Raw genomic sequence first — 25,045 nt, forward strand, 5'->3', positions numbered from 1 at the left:
TATTTATTTAGCAAAGATAAATAAATTTGTCTTGTGAGTCTGCAATATATATATATGTATATGTATATATTCACTTTTTCAGTTAAAATAAAAAACAGTGTGAAGATTCTACAACTTCATTGACAGTTGGCATGACTGCATCAGGGAGCATCAGACCAGACTAGATCTGGCAAACAAAAAAAGTGAAATTTAGTTAGAACTATGTTACTGTTTTATTATATGTTTTGTTGTTGTTGTTCTGTTTTGTTTTGTTTGTTTGTTTATTTTTCAGTCTTAGAAGAAATCAGAATAAAACAAGAATGTTGATTAGGAGTGTTATTGTAGTCATCCACAATTTTAGTTATATGTATTATTCTTATATGTTATCAAGCCTTGCAGACTATATTTTTATATAAGTAAAAGTAAGTCATTATAGATACATTTATTTCAGTCTCCTGTTCCTTAAACACTAAAATAGGGAATGAAGATCTAAGATGGAGGGCAAAAGTCAGGACACAATATTTGTGATCTCATTCAACATTCAAGACGTTATCAGTCTGGAGGAGAAATTTAATCCTGAACATAAATTACGTTTCCTAAAAAAAACATAATCTTGCCTTAAGACACCAAAAGCACTGATTACAGGGAATGTCTGTGTTTACACATTTGTACAGAGCATGCTGACTGTGTTAGTGTCCTAGGAAACAAACTGTGTGCAGCATACAGACCTGCTCCGAACACTAAGCAGAAAAAGAAAAAGAAATTTGGAAATCAGACCCTCCGATCTCTAAATCCTTTCAAATTCCTGAAGCATATTAGCTTTACTACTGCATGATGTGCGCGGTAGTATTTCCTCTAATGAAATCTGACTAAAAGTTTAAATGAGTTTAATGCATGAAATGTATAAATAAAATGTGGTCTTGATTAAATTTAGACTTGATACATAACTTAAATGGGTAGCACAAGAGCAGTTTCAGTATCGTGTGTCCAGGCTATTTTTGGCTGCACTTTTAAAAAAAGGGGATGAATTTTAGCATTCCACAATACCTTCCAAAGAAAAGGCAATACAGGAAAGCTATATATAAGCAATAATATGCAACTCTTTTTTTTCTTTTTTTTCTTTTTTCTTTTTTTTTCCTTTTTCCTTCTTCTTTTCTTTTTTCTTGTTTTCCTTTTTCCTTTTACTTTTTTCTTCTTTCTTCCTTCTTTTTTCTTCTTTCTTCTTTCTTCTCTCTTCTTTCTTTCTTCTTTTTCTTCTTCCTTCTTCTTCCTTTTTTTTTCTTTTTTCCTCTCTCTCTCTCTTTTTTTTTTTAATATCTAATATTTTATGTTGCAGAAGGGTTTGCTATGTCAAAAATGTGTTTTCGCCACCCTATAAAGTCAGTCTAGGGCCATCTGTGATGCCCAACAGACAAAACTCCTACAACCATCACCAGAAGAAGTAGTATCAGTGTAAGCTCTGCCACATTACCACACTAATGAGTCTGAACCCTGACCTGCAGGAGCCCCTTCATAGTGAAGAAGGTAATTCACTTTCCATATCTATTAAATCTTTGGCTCCTTTCCAACATCATACACTGGTTACTTGTACAATCTTCTGTCACAGCCTCTGAGAAACTGGCAGTCAATTCAATTAATCTTACAGTGATCACAAACATTCATTTTCACATTATTCATTTGATCATTTCATTTCATCATTATGCCTGTAACCTCAGTGGTACCATCACTAGTGGTTTACACTCTGGTAGGATACTGTAACCAAATTGCCTCCAACAGCCAATTTTGTGCAGTAAAAATATTCATATAACCAATTTTCAGTTCCCAATTACCATTTCATTTGTTAAATTTATATTTGGTTTATAATCAGCTACAGATTTCCCTAAGGGAAGTATCCCAAAAAGAGACAGATTTTCTGGGAAAGGCAGAAGGGTAGTTAACATTGACATGTATATTTTCTCCTACTGTCAAACACGTATGTGACAATCACAGTCCTGTATTTGGTAGTCATTTATTGCACTTATGAAAGCCCACTGCCAGGACTCGTATTCTTCAGCAAATAAAGTTTTCTTCTGGTCTCCATCAGTTGTAATTTGTGTGGACCCCCCAAAAATATTATTGTTCACTCCAATCTTCTGTTTGGTCTGTAGACCCAGCACTGATTTTGAGTAACAGACCCACTTTTGGAGTCAAAGGGATTGAACCTCAGAATTGCACTTGTTATTCACTGAGGTGCAGGGAAGAACTTATAAAGCAAATCTTACCTGCTGGAAAGAGCATAGCCATTTCTTGCTTAACGAGCCCTTGATCTTATTCTTATGATCTTTACTGTAGGGTCTGCACCCTACAGGCAGTGGAAACACAGCTACTAATACCCTAAGGGTGGCAGACTTGACTAGTAGGACAGTGAATACATCCATATAGATTGGCTCAGATGGCAGATGTTGCCCCCACCACATATCATAGAAGCAGTAGAGATTGTTGGAATCTTTTGTTGTGGTTGTTTTACTAACAGCATGCTCAGGATAAGAGATGATACTGTATCATTCAAACTAGTGTGAAGTTTTAAAGGTAACCAAAACAGTTCAACTGATCCCAAGAGGAGGAAGGAACAATGGTGATATACCAGCTACTGTGTACTTACATACAGATGCAAAGCAATTATTCAACAATCTGTTCAAGGTTTGTTTGGTTTTTTTTTCTGTTTGTGGGTTTTGTTTTGTTTTTTTCTGGTAGTTTGAAATACTGTCTTTTTGTGCACTAGTTTCAGTAGGTCTCATAGGAAGAAATACACACAAATATGCAAATAGATGCAAGGCTTTACTTCAGTATTTTACCTATTTTGAATTAGAAATAATTCTTAATCTCAGAATTATTCCTAAACAACACTTTCAGAAGCTTTTATTAGGTTACAGCTTCATGATAAAGCTATATCTTAAAATAAGAATAATAAAAGAATATACACACTGAAATGCTTGAGCTTTTCTTTTTCTATCTTTTTTTTTTTTAAAAAAAAAAAAAGGCAAAAAAAAAGCTCACTTTGGATTCTACCACTTCTGAAATGATGAACACTGTAAAATTGGATTTGAAACCACAGCATTAAATGCTTAAAATCTGATCCTTCTGTTGGGACCTGGGATTAATTAAACTTATGTACATTATTTTTAAAGAAAGGAAAAAAATATGGGAAGTGGGTTTTGAAGCCTGAAGGCAGAGAACAAAACAAGTTATGCAGGTGATATAAGCCATCTTATTTTCATTCTTTTAATGGTTTTCTTCTTCCGTATGGTTACTCATACTGGAAATAATTCTCTAGAAAACACATTTCAATGTTATATCTAAAATGATATGTATATGTTTTATGAAATGACAGCACCTACAGCTATTGATTAAGATACATATTTTTTCTCTACATTAGTTTGACTTTTAGCACCTAGTGTCTTTTAAATATGTATTTATTATGGAGGTTAATCAGGTGTATATACAGACTGGTAAATAACATTTAGTGAGATATTTTAAACACTTTCTCATTGATCTAAATTCAAAACAGAATGAAATTATGTGTTTTTGTTGTTGTTGTTGTTTTGTTTTTTATTATTTCAAATTTTAGAAACATAAACCATAATAAACCAAAATGTACCAATGTGTCAAAAACTGTTTCGAATTTCTTGGTGAAGTGTTTGGCAGTTAATTTTTGTTTAGCAACAATAGTTCTGGCTCTGTAAAATAATATTTATTGAGTTATTATCAGAATTGAAAATAACTAATTCTAACTTCTTAGATAAGGAAAGAGAAAAATAGATTGGCCAAATTCCTATTTGTTGTTTTGCAAAAAGATCTGTGAAAGAGCACATTCCTCCACCTATATACTCTTAACACTATGACTCATAGAATCATAGAATGGTTTGGGTTGGAAGGGACCTTAAAGATCATCTAGTTCCAACCTGTCTGCCATGGGCAAGGATGCCATGCAAATGTCTCAGTATTTCTCAGCTATCCCCAGTAATGTGGTTCCAAATCCCCTTCATGTGCATCATGCACTACCTATAGCAAATATGACCCACAAGCATGAAGAATGCACATTGACACCTTTCCTTACTATTTGGTTCACATTCTGAAGACTCACGCATGTTCCAGACAATGTAACTTGCTCATAACTACAGAGCAACTCCTGAGAGGTGCAATAAGTAAAATACTCCATGAGGCTATTGATGTTCAGGGAAAGTCAACAGCTTCTAGATAATTGAAAAGGAAAAAAACGTCCATAGAAAAGAGAACATGCAAAATAAGCCATAGGCTGGAAATCTTTGTAAAACCATGAGAATTAGTACACCAGCATTCAAAAGGCAAATATCTGAGGCTTGTGAATGGGAACATGCTGCAGCAATTCTTTACAATAAGGACAGTCAGACATGCTGTTGTGGTTCTCACTGATCCGTGTAAAATGGTTTGTGCCCCTAGTCTGGTCCCAATTCCCCAGTCAGCATGGTTAACATGAATACATTTAGCAGCTGTCCATGAGCTGGCAGAACTAGAAAAAATGGCAACAACCTCAGTAGGAAGTAGGACAAGGGAAAAGAGAAGGCATGAACGGCCAGGGACAGACAAGGCACAAGACTGGTCTGATCCAGCCTCAGCGTCAGCCTAGATTACACCCCGGGGCATACACTTTGAAAGGGTATGGTGCTGGAAAGGACAAGACATTCACAAGTAGAGAAAAGGTTGTGAAAATTTCAGCTGCCATTGAATAACAAAGACACACCATCTGAGCTAACGTGTGGTCTGTGGCATATCTTTTAACTGGTTCACTATTAAGGTGACATCTTTTATATTAGTTTGGGATGCCTCCGTTTGTTTTCTTTTTTATTTTTTATTCTTCCATGGACGATAATTTTTAAAATATTTTCCAATTTTGAGGAGCTCCTAGAGTGTGAAATAGAAATTGACATTCATTTCTCTTTTTCAAAATGTCTGGGTGTGTGTAAGGAACAAGCAGGAAAAAAAAAAAAAAATGGCATATATAGACTGAAGCTGATCTTACCATTAGTTAAAAAGGAAAAAGGAAACAGCATTGCAAGGTTCCCATTTTCTTTTCTTTCTTTCCTTCTTTCCTTCTTTCTTTCTTTCTTTCTTTCTTTCTTTCTTTCTTTCTTTCTTTCTTTCTTTCTTTCTTTCTTTCTTTCTTTCTTTCTTTCTTTCTCTTTTTCTTTTATATATATTTATATACATATATATATATATATTTGAATTTCATGCTGTTGGGATCATTTAAAAACAATTGTCATTTTAAAATAGTGTTCTCCAAGGTTTGTACACATTACATGACTACAATGGTAATGTTATATATCTTTATGGTCATGATGTTGCCTCTTTTTCATAATACAACCCACATAATGTAATAACTTATTTATTGTTTTGTAACATGATGTGTCTAGATGGCAAAGGAATTATAAAACCTAAAGCCAATAAAGTGATTCTCTCTTCAATTGCTTGTAATCCTATAACTACAAGATATTTCCTACAAAGAGTTTTACAATGAGGATTACCTGGGGAAGGAGAAGCTAGTAAACATACACCCAGCTGACTAAAAAGGTCTTCTGAAAATAGCTAGAAGGTAACATTGAAAAAGATCCATGAGTTGCTGATATTGTAAATATTCTAAAAGTTATTTTAAGAGAGAAAGAGACAGGCAGACAGACAGATAAAAATATACAGTACATAGAAAACTGGAATGCAAGTTTGACAACAGGAAAGTATGTCATAGCTTAAGGATTTAATAATTTCTTACATGTTTCTAAATAGCTTTTTATACACTATGGCCAAATCTGAACTGTAGAAAAACTTGCTACACATACAGCATTTCTGTGGAGTTGGAGTGCAAGAGTAAAATTAAAAAAAATGTCTAGTTTAGGAGCTTGAGGTTTGTTGCCTTTTAAGTATTCTTTGGCACTGAAGTCACTGAAGATTTTGGATTCTATCAGCAGATTTACACTACCACCGGCAGTTCTGAAAAAGCTATACAAAAATCTATTAGGTGAAGTTTAGTGTTGCCCTGTTTCCATTTCTATCACTTGTTTTGTCTTCACAGTCATAAGTAAAGGGTATTTTTTTAATATATTTTTGAGGAGTTCTTTACACAATTATATGTTAAACAAATGATACTCAGCAATGACTTTAGCAAAAATAATAATAATAATAATAAAAAGGAAATTAATGAAATGAATGAATGAGAAAACATCTAAAAAACTCTTCTACTATATATTACGCCTCCTCAAAGGGTTTCATTTTTCAAGACTGTAGTTGTCTTTTTTTTTCCTTTTTTTTTTTTTTCCCAAATAAAAGATTGAGGTTTTCAATAAAAAAAAAATCGTTAAATCTCTGCAGCTTTAACACTAGTGACAGGAGCCATTCTGTATCATTTATGTTTGAACCATCGTCATTTGTCTTTCCAGAAAATAAACTGAAGCATGTAGAATATCTCTGCTCTTATCTTAGTATCTTGTATATCTCTGTAGAACTGGAAAACTGTTTGTTAAATTGGAATGAAACATTTTTGTTAAGAAATTGTTTCAATAAAGTACTATTACCATCAATGAAAATTCATATCTTTCTATTAAGTTTTATGTCCATCATCCTGTGGTTTTGAAAAACCCAGGTCTGCTTTGGTTTTATAACAGAAGTCAGAAAATAAATTTAGCTATTTTTTTTTCTTCTAAAAACACTTTTCAAAATAATTTCTGTTTTCTACTAGTTTGTTACTATTTGGTTTTATATGGCTCCTATAATGCTATATCTGAACACCAGAGCATAACTGAAAGCCAGAAAGCTGTGAAAGGCCCTTTGAAATGTTTCTAATCTTTTCTCGTTAAAAAGTGCTGTGTATTTTCCTTTTCTGTGTAAGAAAATGAAGAGTTTTCTTATCTCACCATCCAGCCTCCTCCTTAAATTCAAGAACACTTAGGAGTAACAGCAACTTTTAAGGTAATTAATGAAATCTACCAGATTCAGTAAATCAATACAAAGAACTTGAACTGATTAACTGTGCTGGGAAAAATAAATAAATAAATAAATAAATAAATAAGGTGTGAACAAATACCTAACTTTGACAATCGTTTTTAGAGTTCAAGACTGCATAGTAACAAACTCTTTTTTTTTTTTTTTTTTTTTTGCTGCTGGCTTTGCTCATGCCCAACAGCAAAATCTCACTTCTTGGGTGAGACTTAGGTGAGACCTTTCAGTCTCCTAGAGTTTCATGGGTTTAAATGGCAAAACATTTTTTTCTCTCTTTTTTTTTTTTTTTCCAGTATAATTCTATATGTACATTTGTGAAGTAAATGTGGCAAAGCGAATGATCCATGATATACAGCCCTTCTGCATAGTTTACCACTCTGCCTTGCTTCACCATTTTTCCCTAGCAGATTTTCTGTAGATCCCTAGGATCTTCCTTTGTTTTCTCTGTAAGTGCAGTTCAGTTAACTGTTGTTCATTGCATCCATAAAAAATGGCTAGTGAAAAACAGCGTAAGTCCCTTCTCATATAGTTTCTGTATTCCAAGGGAAACTATCCAGACTGATTTGCCTTGCTGCCATTTGTCACATATGATTATCTTAGCTACACTATGGTAACTTACAGCAAGGATGTGACTAACAGTAACCACATGTAATGCTACACAGTACCATCTTTTCTACTAAGGAAATTTAACAAGGCATGGTTTCCAGAGATCAGGACCTTTTTTCTAATTGAAGATTTTAGTGGCTAGAACACAGAGGTAGGGAGTCTTTAACCCATTAACAATCATCTTGTATGCTTCAAAGGGTTCAGAGCTATTAAGCTTCATGTCCATATATGCAATCTATTTGTTTGATATGGCAAATTAACAGTTAAAATTGAAAGGAAATCTGGAATCTGATCTTGATTTGTTCTCATTGAAGTCAACCTGTGCAATTTCACTGGAAGAATGGTATCTCATCAGTCTTAAAGCCAGCAGCTCTGCAAATCTGAAGTAACTATTGCTTCAGGTCTCTGACTACCAGAGCCAATAAGGTTTGAACCCACAACAGACAATATCTGATTCCTAAGTGGGAAGGCAAAGATCTTCAGATTAATTAAAATTTGCATTAGCAGTGTTATACTGATTTGCACCATCTGTTCTTTAAATTAAATCTAGTTCCATGAGTGCGTGGGAAAGCAAAATGATGCAATATTAAGTATATTCCAATTCCTAAATGTCTGAAATACTCTTAATATCTGTCTTCTAGGTTTGCTATTCAATGTGAAATTTGGTTTCTTGTCAGAAGCATAAAATCAGGACTAAATGTTTTTCAAAAAGTGTTGTAAAATTGGCTTTGGTTCTCTTTGCTTTCAATCAGAATTAAACTATTGTTATGTGATGTGTAGAGAGGATCAAAAAGACAGCTCCTGTATTTTGGAGAGATGATGACTGACAATGAATGCCAGCTTGAGAAGGAAATGGACTAAAAACAGTCAATAATACTAACTGCTACTTTTTCAGGGTACTGATTTTTTTCCTTGAGCACAATTTCCCACCGTACATAGATTTTTATTTATTTTTTAACTATAAAAAGAGGAGTTTTGTTATAACCCTTATATTTTATATAAAACATAAAATAATGAATTTAATTGCAAATAATTTTAGTTTCAAATGTATCATAGAACAAATCAGAGAATCATAGAACAGCTTGGGTTGGAAGGGACATTAAAGATCATCTAGTTCCAACCTCCATGCCATGGGCAGGGATGCCACCCACCAGAACAGGTTGCTCAGGGCCTCATCCAAACTGGTCTTGAACAAGTCCAGGGATGGGGCATCCACAACATCTTTGGGCAACCTGTTCCAGTGCCTCACCACCCTCTGAGTGAAGAATTTCCTCCTAACAAACATCTAATCTAAACCTCTCCTCTTTTAGTTTAAAGCCACCCCCCCTTGTTCGGTCACTAACTGCCTGAGCAAAAAGTTGCTCTCCTTCTTTTTTATCAGACCCCTTTAAGTATTGAAGAGCTGTGATAAGGTCACCCCAGAGCCTTCTCTTCCTTCTTCAGGATGAACATCCCCAGCTCCATCCACCTTTCTTCCTAGGAGAGGTGCTCCAGTGCTCTGATCATCTTGGTGGCTCTCCTCTGGACCTGTTAGAAGAGGTCCACATTCTTCTTGTGTTGGCCGTCCCAGACCTGGATGCAGTACTCCAAGTGAAGCTTCTTGAATGTCATTAGATTCACATCGGCCCACTTTTCTAGCTTGTCATTTGTATAGCATCTCTTCCTTTCATTATATCAACTACACCACTCAGCTTAGTGTCATTTAAAAACTTGCTGAAGGTGCACTTGATCCCATTGTCTATGTTCTTGATGAAAATATTAAACAATACCAGTCCCAAGACAGATCCCTGGGGGACACCACTTGTCACCGGCCTCCACCTGGACTTAGACCATTGACCATCACTCTCTGGGTGCAGCCTTCAGTATTCCTTATCCACTGAATGGTCCCCCCTTCAAATCCATCTCTCTCAAATAGGAGGTCAGGATGTAATGTGGATGTCATGTCATGTGTCAAAGGCCTTACAGAAGTCCAGGGAGATGACATTGGTTTGTCTTCCCTTGTAAACTGATGCAGTCACTCTATCGTAAAAGGACACCATATTGGTCAGGGACAATTTGCCCTTGGATAAACAATGCTGTCTGTCTCAGATCACTTCCTTGTCTTGCATTTGCCTTTACATTGCTTCCAGGAGGATCTGTTCCATCATCTTGCCAGGCACAGATGTGAGGCTCACCAGTCTGTAGTTCCTTTGGTCCTTCTTTCTACCCTTTTTTAAAATGGGAATGGTGCTTTGTTTTTTCCACTCAGCAGGGATTTCACCTGAGTGTCATTACTTTTCAAATATGATAGCTTTTGGATGTACAAAGTTTCAGGGAAATGTCACCCAATAGTATAAATTATCAGCAAAATTTAACTGTGAAATTGGTAAACTCTTTGGAAAACTAACCCTGACCACATAATAAGCTTCCTGCAACAGGTCTGCAGCAGTACTCTTACTTATTTACTTCCATCACCATTGCAGTATTTACAACGCAAAGGGATTGCTTTTCACATCCTGTTGTTATACATGTTACATTCATAATTTGATTATATTCAGATTCATGAGATTTCAAGAAAAAATAATGCTAATGAATGTATGTAGTAGGATCTTGTTTTAAAGTCGTAAGGCTGTTGTTTTGCAATGAAATGGGTACTAAGAACTTCACCTTTTTATTATCTCTAGATACTTTCTTATTCCTGGGTAAACACCATTTGCGGTATCAAATGGATTATACTTTATTGACTGTATTTAAAAAGCATGAAAGCAAATTTTCAGTAATTCATAGTAGGAGATATATCTCCATTTTAATTTCAGTAATAATTAAGACTTTTCTTACTATTTTTAATGCAAGATAAGTAATGGAAATTGAAAAGCTAAATAATAATAATAATAATAATAATAACAAAGTAGAGAAATCTAATAACATCAGACTTTTAGTAACATCAGAATTTTAGTAGTCTAGGACTCTATGTATCTCAGTTAACTCTAGTCATTTAAAGTATCTGAAGGCCACCACTTGTCACTGGCTTCCACCTAGACTTAGATAGCTAACTTCCCTAAACTACCTTTTTCCCCTTTTTATTGCTAAACATGACATTATATGGTATGGAATATTTCTTTGCTTAACTGGGGTCATTTGCCTGGTTGTGTCACCTCCCAACCTCTTGTGCACCACCCGTTCTATTCACTGGGGGGAGGGGTGCAAGTAAGAAGCAGAAGTGGCCTCTGTGTTGTTAGCACTGTTAGCATAGCTATAACACTGGTGTGTTATCAGCATCATTTTAGTCACAAACCTAAAACACAGAACAATACAAGCTGCTATGAAGCAAATGAACTCCATCCCAGCCAGAGTCAGTACAACTAATTTAGAAACCCTCTTAATTTTGGAGAGCCAAAACTGAGAATTCCCATCCTATGTTGGCATTTTCTATCATTATAGCTATTTGAACTTCTGAAAGCAAGTTTTTTTTTAATTGCATCTACATTAGCAAAAGACTTCATTACACACTGTATGAAACTGTTGTCATATGCAATTTTTTTTCAACTGCGGAGCCAACCTAAGTTTGGAAGAAAGGTAAAAGTATCATTATATGTTTATTTTTAAGTTTCTGTGGCATACACTGTAATTACAGTAGAAAGCTCAGTTCTGAGTGTAAAACTGGCCATGGTTGACTTCGTAAAGGCAAAAAGAGAATTAAACCCCTCTTAAACGCTGCTAATTAGAAACAGGGACCTTACAAGAAAGGACAAATTAAGAATTCAGATGAGTGAAAAATCCCAAACAATCCTATGCAGTTTTTGTTTATCCAACAATACTGCAAATAGGAAGCTGACACCATCTGTGTTACATTTCATCAGCTATCTGATAAACCTAAACAGGAGACACATTGGCACACTGGGTAGCCCTGTCAGTCACCACTAACTAGTTCACAAGTAGCTCCACAGGACACTCAGACTATTCTGATATATGGTTTAATCTCTATTGTGGGAAAGAAACACTTTTTTAATTAATCTTTTAAATAAGTGTCTTTAAAGAAACTTTTCAGTCCATTAAGCTAGACCTCAAATTTAACTCTGAATAGATCACTGAATATTTTCTAACCAACAGTTAATAATACACAGATACAGACATGCACAAAACTTTTGTTTTGTTTTAGCTTAAAAAACTGTGTCTCCAGAAAAAAAAAAAAAAAAAAGGGTCTACAGAGAAATACAGAATGAGAAATAAACACTTTTACCTGTGCTTGGGAAAAAATAAATAAATAAAAGGAAAAAAAAAAAGGAGAAAAATGGTCTACTTAGTGGTATGGGTGGATCTTAAACCCTGACACTTAATGTAACTATAAGCAAAAATGTGTTACATGTGACATGACAGGATGTCCATAGGGTCAGGAAAACTATTCAGATTGCAGATTTTTTTTTTTTTAATGGACCTTGAATTTCCATGGTTTTCTTTTTCTTATGTATGGTAAATTGCCTTGGTTTATTGGGGGCTTTTACATCTATTCTTTTTCATGCCCTAAAATATACCTTTGCTAATTAATCCTAATAATTTTATTAATTACTTAGGGTTCTGCCCCTCAGTGTTTCAGATTAACAAAATGGTCTTAGAGGGATGACTGGATGAAGACTGCTTGAAGAAAAATGTTAAGAAAAAAATATAGCAGAAAGCATGAATATATCTTTAAGTTTTACTCTATCTAATAAGTACTAATAAATTAGATCCCTCAAATATAAAATTATATCATTTATAAATACAAGATAAAAAAATAAGAAAGGAGAGTTTTAAAATAGCTTTACAAATTATTAGTATTTTCTAAAAACCACTTTCAAACTTCTGGCAGAAAACCTACTGGATTAGGTAATCTAGATAGTTTTTACTTCTACAAAATATTAGATTTACTTTTTTTCCCCACAGACCAGTGAAAATTATACCCATCAAGAGTGGCTTCCTCTTATTCAGAGCTGTTAGGCTGTATTTGAAGATGATTGACAGCTTTTCTTTCATCTCTGGATTTAGTGGGTAATGAAGAGATTTCTGTGTTAGGGAGATTGACATTTGTGACATTTGACTAGTCAGGAAAAAACATTAGATAATGTATAATAATAATGAATAATATTGCATTAAGAGATTTGTATAACCTAATAGGTTTATTTCATCCATAAAATCTTATTCAAAACTTAGAATTGCATGAAGTTTTATCTAACAACATTAAAACACTTTTGCTATGTGCTCTAAAAATCCATCATTCTGCACTGATGTAAAAGTTTTGCTATGGCAATTTTCTTTATCCTATCTGTAAGTGTAATAATGCTAATGAAAGGATATATGTATATAAAGTATGTATATTCATTAAGTTTTAATTACATTGAAAGATTTATCAGTGTTTTTCCACATTAACAATAAAACTGTAGAAATAATATTGTAATTTTAGTGGTTTGTATGTCCTGAATTTTAAAATATATTTAAGCAATATTTTATGTATTATTCTATTTTAAGGGAAATACATATTACACCACTTCCTAATTATCAAAAACTCACTAAGATTCCTTTATAATATAGGATATTGAGTTACTGAGCATAATAAAACATTCTTTAAGTTGTGTTTCTGTATGTTTCTTTCCCAAGTCAAATATGATCTTTTTTCTTTTTTTTTCTTTTTTTTTCCTTTTTTTTTCTTTTTTTACTTTTTAACTTTTTTTTTTTCTTTTTTAATATGATTCTTCCTAGAGAAATAGGTAAATGATTTGAAATCATTAAAGGCAGTATCTTTCCTCTGAACATTTGGTCTCTCATTAGACCAAATAATAAACATAAAATGAAATTCAAGAATAAACAAAATAAAAATTGAGACACTTTACAGAGGGATTTCATTAGATTATAGTACTGCAAACCCTGTCATCCTCTGTTACATTCTCATCCATAACGCTGTTAAGTAGAAATAATTATACTAAAAGTCTTGCAAATTCCACAGGGCTTTAGCCATAGCATATGGTTTTGAGTCTGAGTAGACTATTCCCTCATTTCAAACTAAAGTGCTAGATGGTATACATTTAGGACTATTACTGCTTAGAGTATAAAACATGTCTACTGTTTATAGCTAGGAATTGAACAAAGACCTTTTCCATAATGTATTTTTTATTATTCCATAAGAGTGATCAGTAATTTCACAGTCTAATAAAACAGCAATGGTATTCCACACATATGTATTACCCAACAATGTTGAACACGTTATTTTCCTGGCATCAGCTGAAATTAATTTGAATCTCTCATTAGCAAGCACACTAACATAAACCAAAAACATAATGTTAAAAATTGTTTTTCCAGAAAATAAAAAGGATCTGTTGCCCAGTGTTGATTAATATTCCCATTTTTTCTGCATCTGAAGGGCTTTAAAAACTTACCACTGCTTTGGAACTTATTGATTATGTAGGCCTTTTCACACCCAAACTATAAAAAACAACAAATATTGTTTTTAATCCAAGCCACATTTTATCTCCTTTTACGCTCTTCAAATTTCAGTAACACCATAGATTGGAACGGAATGTGGATTTTTATTGAAACAAGAAGTTTTGTTGGTTTTGTGTTTTCACTTAAGTAATCACAGTTATCTGTACATTACCAGCTAAAGCAGGCTATAGGACAAAGTTTGGTTGCCCTGAGTGGGAAAAAATAAAATTAAATTAAAAAAAAATAGAGAAATGCAAATTACTGGTTTTACACTTTTGTACTGTCATCCCTGATCTGTGGGTGAACTCTGAGGTCACTCTCAGTGGTCCGCTGGCCCATGAATCCATATAGTACAGCATTTACAGTATTTTTAGCCAAATAAGTTAAATGTTATCCAAACTGATATGTGAGAAAATCTAAAGATCAACATAGTTTTGAAAGTCAATGAAGTGGATAATACCTGTGGGGGGGGGGGGGGAAAAAAAGTATTTAAATTTTACTAGCAAAGGTCTGAAGAGAGATTTTTGACACAACCTCAGACATTAAACACAGAGCACGACCAGAGATGGTAAATCATTCAGTTGTTTTGGGTCAGGTTATAGCTACTGTAATAACTACACTTGAATTAGGCAGTAGCCTGAGTTTGGCTGCGGCATCATACTGATTGAGTTGTCATTTACAAGAATTGAATATAGCATTTCCCTGCTCCATATAATACATTAAAAAGATGTAAATGGTTCTTTACAAATCTGTTACATCACATCGTGTCATCTCCACCCATTTCTTTTAGAGTTAAGTGGTCATCTGTTGTGTAGATGTATATTATTTTGCTTGAGGGGGTGAGGTAGGGAAGATCACAAAAGTTTGTTATAAACTCTTATGTCATAGTTGAAGTGAAAAGAGTGCTGAATTTTTAACAAAGATATCTTTTGTCCAGAGAGTCATCAGAAGTGGGATACAGTCAGCAGAAACAATAGACCTAATTGCTTTTTTACCCACGGAAGATCAAGATGACCTATTGAAGTTAATTCATTAGTATGGTAGAAAACCATGGAGAATAAGTCTTGCAAAAGCCTTCAAATTTTCCAGTGTTACACGGTAATTTGGGCAGTAATATTTGTTAATTGCAGCAATATGAAAAGAGTTGCTGATATCTGCTCTTTCTTCCAAACATATATCAAGCCTTTGTCAAGCTTTATGACCTGTCACTTAATCCAAATATCTAGATCTATGTTAGGCATGCAAATCAGTGAAGAAAGGCAGAAACATATAGGCCAAATTCATTCCATCATAAAGTAGGAATAGATGAAACAAAACCTGTCTTAGAATTTCTGGTTTTAATCTGTTGACTATAGGAGAGCTCAATGTTACTTATTACGTACATTTAGCCATCAACCATCAACTGAGTATCCACCAGTATACCAGTATACTGTCTTTTAGGAGGCCACAATAATTCAGGGTCTCTCTCTCTTTCTCTCTCTCTCTCTCTTTTTCTCTTTTTTTTTTTTTTTTTTTAATGAACAGAATCACAGAATCGTGTAGGTTGGAAGAGACCTCCAAGATCACCTAGTCCAACCTCTGACCTAACACTAACAAGTCCTCCACTAAACCGTATCACTAAGTTCAACATCTAAACGTCTCTTAAAAACCTCCAGGGACGGTGACTCAACCACTTCCCTCAGCAGCCCATTCCAATGCCTAACAACCGTTTCAGTAAAGAAGTTTTTCCTAATAGCCAACCTAAACCTCCCCTGGCGCAACTTTAGCCCATTCCCCTTTGTCCTGTCACCAGGCACGTGGGAGAATAGACCAACCCCTACCTCGTTACAGCCTCCTTTAAGGTACCTATAGAGAGCGATCAGGTTGCCCCTGAGCCTCCTATTCTCGAGGCTAAACAACCCCAGCTCCCTCAGCCGCTCCTCATAAGACTTGTTCTCCAGACCCCTCACCAGCTTCGTCGCCCTTCTCTGGACTCTCTCGAGCACTTCCATATCCTTCTTGTAGCGAGGGGCCCAAAACTGAACACAGTACTCGAGGTGCGGCCTCACCAGAGCCAACTACAGGGGGACAATAGCTTCCCTAGACCTGCTGGCCACACTGCTTCTTATACAAGCCAGGATGTTGTTGGCCTTCTTGGCCACCTGAGCACACTGCTGGCTCATATTCAGTCAACTATAAGCCAATACTCCCAGGTCCTTCTCCGCCAGGCAGCTTTCCAGCCACTCATCTCCCAGCCTGTAGCTCTGCTTGGGGTTGTTGCGCCCCAGATGCAGGACCCGGCACTTGGCCTTGTTGAACTTCATACAGTTGACCTCAGCCCATCGGTCCGGCCTATCCAGACCCTCCTGCAGAGCCTTCCTACCCTCGAGCATATCAACACACGCACCTAACTTGGTGTCTTCTGCAAACTTACTGAGGGTGCACTCAATCCCCTCATCCAGATCATTGATAAAGATATTAAAGAGGACTGGCCCCAGTACTGAGCCCTGGGGGACTCCACTAGTGACTGGCCTCCAACTGGATTTGACTCCATTCACCACAACTCTTTGGGCCTGGCTATCCAGCCAGTTTTTAACCCAACGAAGCGTACGCCAGTCCAAGCCACAAGCAGCCAGTTTCTTGAGGAGAATGTTGTGGGAAACGGTATCAAAAGCCTTACTGAAGTCAAGGTAGACCACATCCACAGCCTTTCCCTCATCCACTAAGCCTACCTTACTTTTTCTCTTTAGCCTATGGTTAGTGCCCAAGGAGCTATCTCTGAATTCAGAGACATCAAGGTTAATACCTTTCCTGGAGTGAAAATTATATATATATATATGGTGGTTTTTTTTTTCTGAATGAGGTTTCTAGGTAAGTCGTATTATCAAATCTATTCACAATGTCTTAAATCCCTATCACTTTGCTGTAGTTCTGTTCTGCTGGTAATTCTCTTCAAATAGTCTTTCCAGAACAGTTCTATCATTCTCACAAATTGAGAATGTGTTGAAATAGACAGTGTCCTGTCATGCTCCTCTATGAACGGAAAAGGACTTTTTAATTCATTGGCAATACAGCACTGGATATTTTGTCCACTGTTAGTTTCCCACATTTTTATAGCTACCACATGATTTATTTGACAGATCATCTGCCTCAGTGAAGGCATAGAGGAAATGTGTTATTAAATGACTTTGCTGCACTTATTTCTGGTGAGCAAGATTTGCTTTTTACAAAAAAAGAAGGAAAAATATGAACTGAGAATCAAGAAGTTTTATTTTTAAACTTACGTCATCTAATTCTGGAACCTATGCATGCATGTTAGAATGAGTAACTGGTTAACCTGAAAATGTACTTGTCATTAGCTGAAATGTGAAAGGTTTTTAAAGCCTAAAATGATGGTTGTTGAAATATGTATTTGAAACATAGTACAAACTTCACTTCAATGTTCATGTTGTTAGAAGTTAGTTTTACCTTCCCTATTACAAAAGAAATCCCGAATTCATTTAACTTGTGACAACCACACTCATGCAGTTCTTTTAGACAGATGCGCGTAACTACACTATGATCTGATTTACTACATTAACTTGATATCATGTATTGAAGAACAATCTCAAACTACTTTTTAATTAAAAGAAAAAATATGAAGACATGAAATTGGTTGTGTAGATCAGATCTGTTTAATTTAACCTTATAGCTTTGTCACATCATTTTCCTTCTTTGAAGCATGCTGGGTATGTGTAGCTTTCCTTCTATAACAGGGGTGATTCGGGTGATTCGTAATAATAGAGTGAGGGAGATGGTTTTTGGACTGTTTCTTCCCTCAGCTCTGTCTGTCTTCACATCATCACATTTCCAGGAAGAAGAATTGGCTGAAAAATGACTCTGAGTAAGCCCTGCTTAGTGCTTTTTCAATGTAAAACTTAAAAGTGATATTAAGGTATCAGGCAGCTGCTTTTTTTTTTTTTTTTTTTTTTTTTTTTTTTACCCTCAGCCAGATGCAAGGGCAATGATATGAAACTGAAAGAAACCACACCTCAATCGTTTGCCTTCCACTTAATTTTTCATACAAATTTAAGGTCAGGTTGTGGCCTGGTATCCAGTGAGGTGTATGTAACATTAGAACAGTAATTCTCTGAAACTGATTATAAAGAGAAACCAAGGAGAATGGACAAGAAGCTGCTATTGGTTAAACTAAAATTAGATCAGCTCTATTACTGTATGGAGTAATGGACTTCTTCAGATTTATACAACTGTTAATAAGTGCAGAATCCATCAGTGGATAATTATGACACAGTTTGATCATACTTTCAAGAAAACAATTTTTATGTACATGTATATACATTTTTTTTACATATATATATGTATATGTGCTTGTGTATAAAAAAAGACAGAGATAAATATATAAAAACATGTTAATGTGACACGTCAAATATTCCAGACTAGATAATAAAATCATTGTTTATAATTGAAAAGTTATTTACACAAGCAAAAGCATAAATATCAATAAATAGACTCTTAAAGAGCTACCTTTGTTTTTTACCTTTATTTGTTAAATGCAAGACCTCTCCATGCTTGTTCTTTGTTCACATATTTACATATCTCCTGTTTGAGAAAATACATGTATGTCAGAGCAAAATATTTTTGTATGTTTTAGTGTTTGTGTGTGTGTGTGTGTTTCTGTTGTTTTGTTTGTTTGTTTGTTTGTTTGCTGGCTTTCCAGAGTCATACCTACACTGACAGAAAAGCTGTTTGAATAATGGAATAGGACTTGTCGAAGTCTACCTTCTGTCTACTATTGCTGCAACAGTCTAGCAATACAGTGCTGAGTCTAAGTTGTAGGAATGTCCAGAGGCTGGTAGGGACCCTCATTAGAAATATTAAGACTCATGGTGCAGAAACTAATCTCAAATCTTCAATGAACCAAATTTCTTGTAAAGTCATTGAGATAAATAATAATATTTATGTCAGAATTGGTAAATTCCTGGGGGAAAACAAGGAAGCCTCAAAACAATTCTCATCCTCTGCTTTCTTACTTACCTTCTCCAAAGCAAATCCCGTGAACTTCCAGCTGTGCAGGCTTCCTCAGACATATATATAGTGGCTACATGAAGAGCTGTATATAGTAGTAACTTCTTAAGATCCCTACCTTTCAAGGCATGAAGGTACAGCTGACCCAGCAATCAAGAACCATCAGTTTCATCTCAGAGATCCCAGCTACTCTCTAGTATATGACCTGAGCTGTCAAGGGCTTTGATATTTTTGGATATCCATGCACCCCAGCTCTATAATCCTGCCAGATCATTTATATGTTTCTTGTCAGACATTGCCCCATATGAAAACTCATAATAAGTCTAAGCATGCCCTTAACAACAAAAATCTGACAAAAATTTGTGGCTGATAATCAGAGATGAGTAACTGATTTTTATATGTGTCACCATCAGGGAGCGGTTGCCAGTCTATCAAGGTCTGACAAGCCACAAGGTGTGAGAAAAGGATGCAGAGGACAGATAGCAAAAAATGGTGAAATTTACTTTTTTTTTTTTTTCCTATATCAGACAGGCCAAAAATTCTAAACATGTCAGTACTTTCAGTGAACTGGTGAACTGTAATCCAAAAGTCAAATGGGTAAAAATATCATTGCAAACAATAATCAAATCTATGTTATTTAACTGCAGGGAAATAAAAGAGCCCTGATATTCTGCACTGATTTGGTTCATTTTTAAGACTTAACTCTGAAGATCACTTTGTTTAAAATTCAGTGTTGGTATGAGCTGTATAACAATTTCTATCTGATTCTTCAGCCAGCAACGGAGGGAGACTTTTGAATGAATCCCTTTTTTAAATCCTTTGATGATCAGAAAATGATAAACTAGATCGGATTTCAGGAAACATTTTAGATTTGTGTCAAAGACAGTTTAGGAAAGCCTTCTGATTAAGGCAGAGAAGGTCAAATAGAAGAGCTTCAAAATACAGTGTTAATTGATTCTACCACCCCTTTGTTGACCATATATTTAAGGCCAAAATATCAGAGAAAAACAGTGCAGAAAAAGAGACCTTGATAATGATGAGATGAGTATTATGACTGTCTCTCTATTTATTCTATCCTGTTACACACATTATTCTTTTGGCAAGCCAATTTTTGTAATGGTGCTAATTAAACACAGTGAAAAGCATATTTGACTAACAAAGTACCATGTTTTTCTAGTGTCTTCTCTGAATGAGTGCTCTGATGGCAGAAAACTGCTAGTGTTAGATAATACTCATTCCTCTGTCAATGGGCAAAGTGATGGTGGTTTTATTACAAACATATTTCCAACTTACTTAGCAAACCTCAACTTGCTGAAAGCATTTTTAATTTTCCTATTAATTTCTGTGGGGACTTAAGTTTCCCCTTTGGGCTTTTTGTACAATGGGAATCTTGTTGACATTCACAAAAGGTGAAGATATCAGTAAAAAAATAACCCTTGCATTGCAGAAATTCAATAAAATAATGCATCACAGCTGAGTGGAATAGCTCAAAAAGAGCAAATAATTTCCTGTTTAGATATTGAAGGAAGATCTGGGATTTCCAGCACTTTAAACAATACTGCATATAAACTGTACAAATATACAGCGTATTCTACTTGTGAAAGTAGTGTATTTTATGTGAAAATAAATAATAATAAAAAAGCACTGATATTTAATAGGTCAATAGTATTTGCATATACATTCTTGCTATTGCACATGTTTCATTTCTGCATAATGATAACTTTCTTGTCAATCACTGAATGTTCAGGAATGAAAATAAGAAATTGCATCTGTTACTTGTAATTTTCCCAATCAGTCTCTGAACTCTTTGCTTAATGTTTTCAACAATTCTAGCATGTGGTACTTGAGATAATCCTGAACCCAGTATGTTTTCCTGATGGCTAGATTTGCCTGTCACTAGTGTTTGCTTACCAGCAGTATCATATGAATGAGGTGAATTTTCATTGGAAGAAGCATATTGAAAACGTGTGTGTATCCTGCTTTGTCACATCTGTGTAAAGTTTCCCCCTCCCAATGTAATTGTTTTTACTTTCTTTTAATCTTGCAAAGAAATGTAAAAGTGGAATAACTGACCCTATGTTCAAAGTCATTGTCAGAGACAATGAAGTCATAGGCTTCTGTTTTTAATAATGTCTTGCAAAACACAAAGCATCATTAATCATATTCAGAGGATAAAAGACACAGATTTCCTAGTCCCAAGCTTTCCTGAAGCCTTGAGCATTTCAGTGCTGTAGATTTACATAGATAACATCCTACCACTCTGCACAAAAAGCTCAATCAACAAAGGAAATGTGAAATAAAACCATTTTTATTCTAATGTATAGAAAACTGAGACTGCTTTTCAGGCAAAGCAAAACAGCTTAGAATGTTTATTCCATAATAGCAGTTCCACACCAGATGATGCCCTTAAGTAGATTCTCTTATGCTCTCCTTCCTTGTGGAGATGGATTCAGTTAAACTACACCTAGGAACAGAAATAAGGGTGTCCATGTAAGAAATAAAATAGATAACAATCATGCTGTTGCAATATTCACATTCTTACTTCCTTCCCAAACACTTCCACTTGCCTGTGTTTTATGGGATTTAGATGAATGGCAGAAGAAAACTCAGAATACAAATTCCTCTAAATATTATTGTCTTATCCAACCGTCCAGATTTACATATCAAGCCAAATTCTGCCGAATCTAATTAACTTTAATTTTAAATAAATTTTGTCCTAAAATACAGTCTTAGTTCTTTTGTGCATTAAGATTTCAAGAAAATAATTTTTGCTCTAAAAGGAGGGAAAAGTAACAGTACAGTTGAAATTTGGCTCTCTCCAACCCAAAACATGCCAAACTGGATCCAAAAGAAGAAATAACCACAGTATTGTGTTTAAAGATGTTGGTCTCAGTTCAGCAAAATGTTTGAGAATTGGCTGCATTCTGGCTTAAGTTTAAACATGTGCTTAAAATACTATGATGTTAGGACTATACTCTCAATATGCATGTAAACCAGTAATAAATATGAAATATATATTGCATGTTTACATGAGTATGAGAAGCAAGAAAGAGAAGACTATTTCTTGCCTAGAGTTACAGCTCATGTGGTCCCAGAAAAAAGGAGGACTCAATGTAGTCTGCAGGATGAAATTCAGCCTCTGTGAAGGACATGGAACATTTGCCATTAATTTCAGGTTAACCAAGATTTCCCTTTCAGAGTGCTATCACTTTGCACTAGAATACAAAAATTCTCAACACTGCAAATAGTCTAGATAACTGAACTTTAGGGTGGGGCTGTGTGGTAGTGAAAGGGTGGGAGTGATGAGTGGTTAAAAAAGAGGTGAAAGATTCAGCATCATTTTGAGCAGGAGGAAAGGAAAGGCTTCAGAGGGATTTGCATAGATAAAGTCATTCTGCCTTATTCAGAGAGACCCTATTGCTGAGACCTCAAAAACCTTAGCTTAGCACCTTTCAGTTCCCACAGACAACAGCACTCTACCCCACCTATTGTCTTTTGTCTGTTCTCCAGTGGCATTCACAGACAGACTGATCAGTGCCCTTACAGCAGAGAAGTGAGCAGTAGAGACAGATCATTTAGGCTACAGCATCCTATCCACATCTCTTCAGGGGGAGGTGAAACAGACAATCCACTCCACTCTGTAAGCTGTCAGCTGACCTTCTACAGTACTATCTTGAGCCAGCTCAGGAATATGTTTCTTCCATTTTTTTGACAAAAATATCTTAACCATTATTTCTAGGTTGAAATTATATCCACGTGGACAGCTCATATGTAGAAGTGCATTGCAAATCTTTATTAAAGACTTGGTTGAAGTCTGTGCATAAATTAATGTTATATATATGTATGCTAATACATACATATCCTTGTGACCTTTTTAAACAGTGATCTGAGTGACCTCTTACCACATCTGTGAAAAAAATATATATTTGTTCTCATCCGTTCTTCATAGCAGGAAAGTACCTATCCTCTATAATTTTATGTGACTGCTTATTTACAGAAAATATTTTCTTTATTAAATTATTTCATTTTAGTGTTAAACGGGCCTTGATAAATGATTTCTCTGTCAATATTTAGTATGACTATGACAAATTTGCAGAGAATGTTCATTGAAAATAAAGCTTACTGGCCAGAAGTACAGAAGTTAAGTGTGAAGATTCTATTTATTCCCTCCAAAGATGGAAAGGAAAAGAAATTCAGTATATTTAGGCAACAGTGCATGTAGTCATGGATTACTGATTGGCTGAATGTGCCTCTCTACATTTACAGCATCTTTTCTAAACACTGAAAAGAGCTTGTATAGCTGTCCTCAGAAATCATAAACATAATGTTTTTATACATGCTTTGTGTTTATTCTAATAAATTATTAAGTATAGTGTTCAGTGACTATTAAAGAATGATAATGGGAATAAAAATTTGAAAATTTTAATTGTGAATTTCCTCACTGAATATCCAGTTAGGAATTGCCTTCATGCATTAAAGTAGTCAATGAGCTGTGTGATCTTTTGTTGAGTCAATTTTGTATAATGACATCCTCTCAAGGTACCATAAGTCATTTAGTGCAACAGATTTGTTGCCAAGTTTTTGAGATATACAAAGTTATATTTGGAAGAAACAACTAATAACCTGCTATCAATAAGCTAGTCAAATCATTCCTAACAAGAAGTGGGATGAAATGCAAAATAAAACCAGATCATTGCTCTATGTTAGCTATGTAACCGTTTATTTTAAACTAAAATATATACTTTTTTTTTTGGCTCAGTTTTCTTTCCTACTGAATGAATGAAGATACAAAGCATATTGAAGGGTTATAACATCTAATTTACAATGATGACATCTTTAGATGTGATCCAGATTCAACAGCACAAACTGCTTTTTTTCAAAGAAAAAATAAATCTGTCTCTGAAAGCTGAGTTTCTGGGGAGCTCAGACTGCTCATATATACATTAAGGAACTGGCTAATTAGGTTGGCTGAAAGAGGGACGAGAAATACTTGAAAATAGTAAAATATCATTTTGTTTCAAATGTTTATTTCTGGTATTCCAAAAAGTTCTTGAGACATACTGCAAATTAAATGTTTTTATTTCAAAATTTCATTTTTATTCTTATTTGAAAATTGACTGGATATTTTTGGATGGAGGCAGGGATTTCCAGTTTTAGGGTTGTTTTGTTTTGTTTTAGATTTTGCTAAGTTTGCCAAAAACTTTTAAAAACCTTTTTCAGTTTTAGTCAAATTTTTTGGCTAATTTGACACTAGTGACCTTCATGGATAAACTAATTTCCTCTACTCTTCTGGCTAGTGCACAACTACATAAATTTTTGTGCAGTAATGATTTCTCTTCTGTAATGATTCTGTAATGATTCGGTAATGATTTCTCTTCTGTACCCACCTATTCTATTCTCACCTGTGACTGAAGTAAAAAGACAGCCCTTGTGAGGCCATTTCTGTGCTTCTCATATTTTTACCTATTATGCATGAAGGTTTTCTTGTGATTTTTTTGCCTAGGTACCAAGTGTTCAACATCATTTTAAAGTCCAGTATCAGTTCATACAAAATCATGCCAGCTGTCATATCAAGACTGAGAATCATTCATCACTATTTACTTGTCATCACAATTACATCTCTGTGGGCTGAGTAACACAACACAGCGTGTATGTAAACATGATGGTGTTTCCCATTTGTATGTATACTTGTGTGTGAGGTGTTAAATAAACATGCCCAAACATCGATGTACATTTTCTTTGGAAAAATGAATATAAACCAGCTTTCTATATGGCTATCCAAATGCGCTGCAAGAAACAATTTTGATTATTGAAGGATTGTTCTTAATTAGTCCTCTTTCTGAATTCTATTGAGATGTCTTTGAATATTTTAGACATAACATAGATTACAAAAAGGTTTCCTGTGTCTCTCTTTTTATTTATTTATTATTTTTTTTCTGGAATACAACCCAAACTATGAATATTTATTCACTATAATCAAAAACATACAAGAAAAAGTAGGCATGTCAGGAGTTGT

This window comes from Anser brachyrhynchus, assembly GCF_964034855.1.
Source record: "Anser brachyrhynchus genome assembly, chromosome: 1".
Lineage (NCBI taxonomy): Eukaryota > Metazoa > Chordata > Aves > Anseriformes > Anatidae > Anser > Anser brachyrhynchus.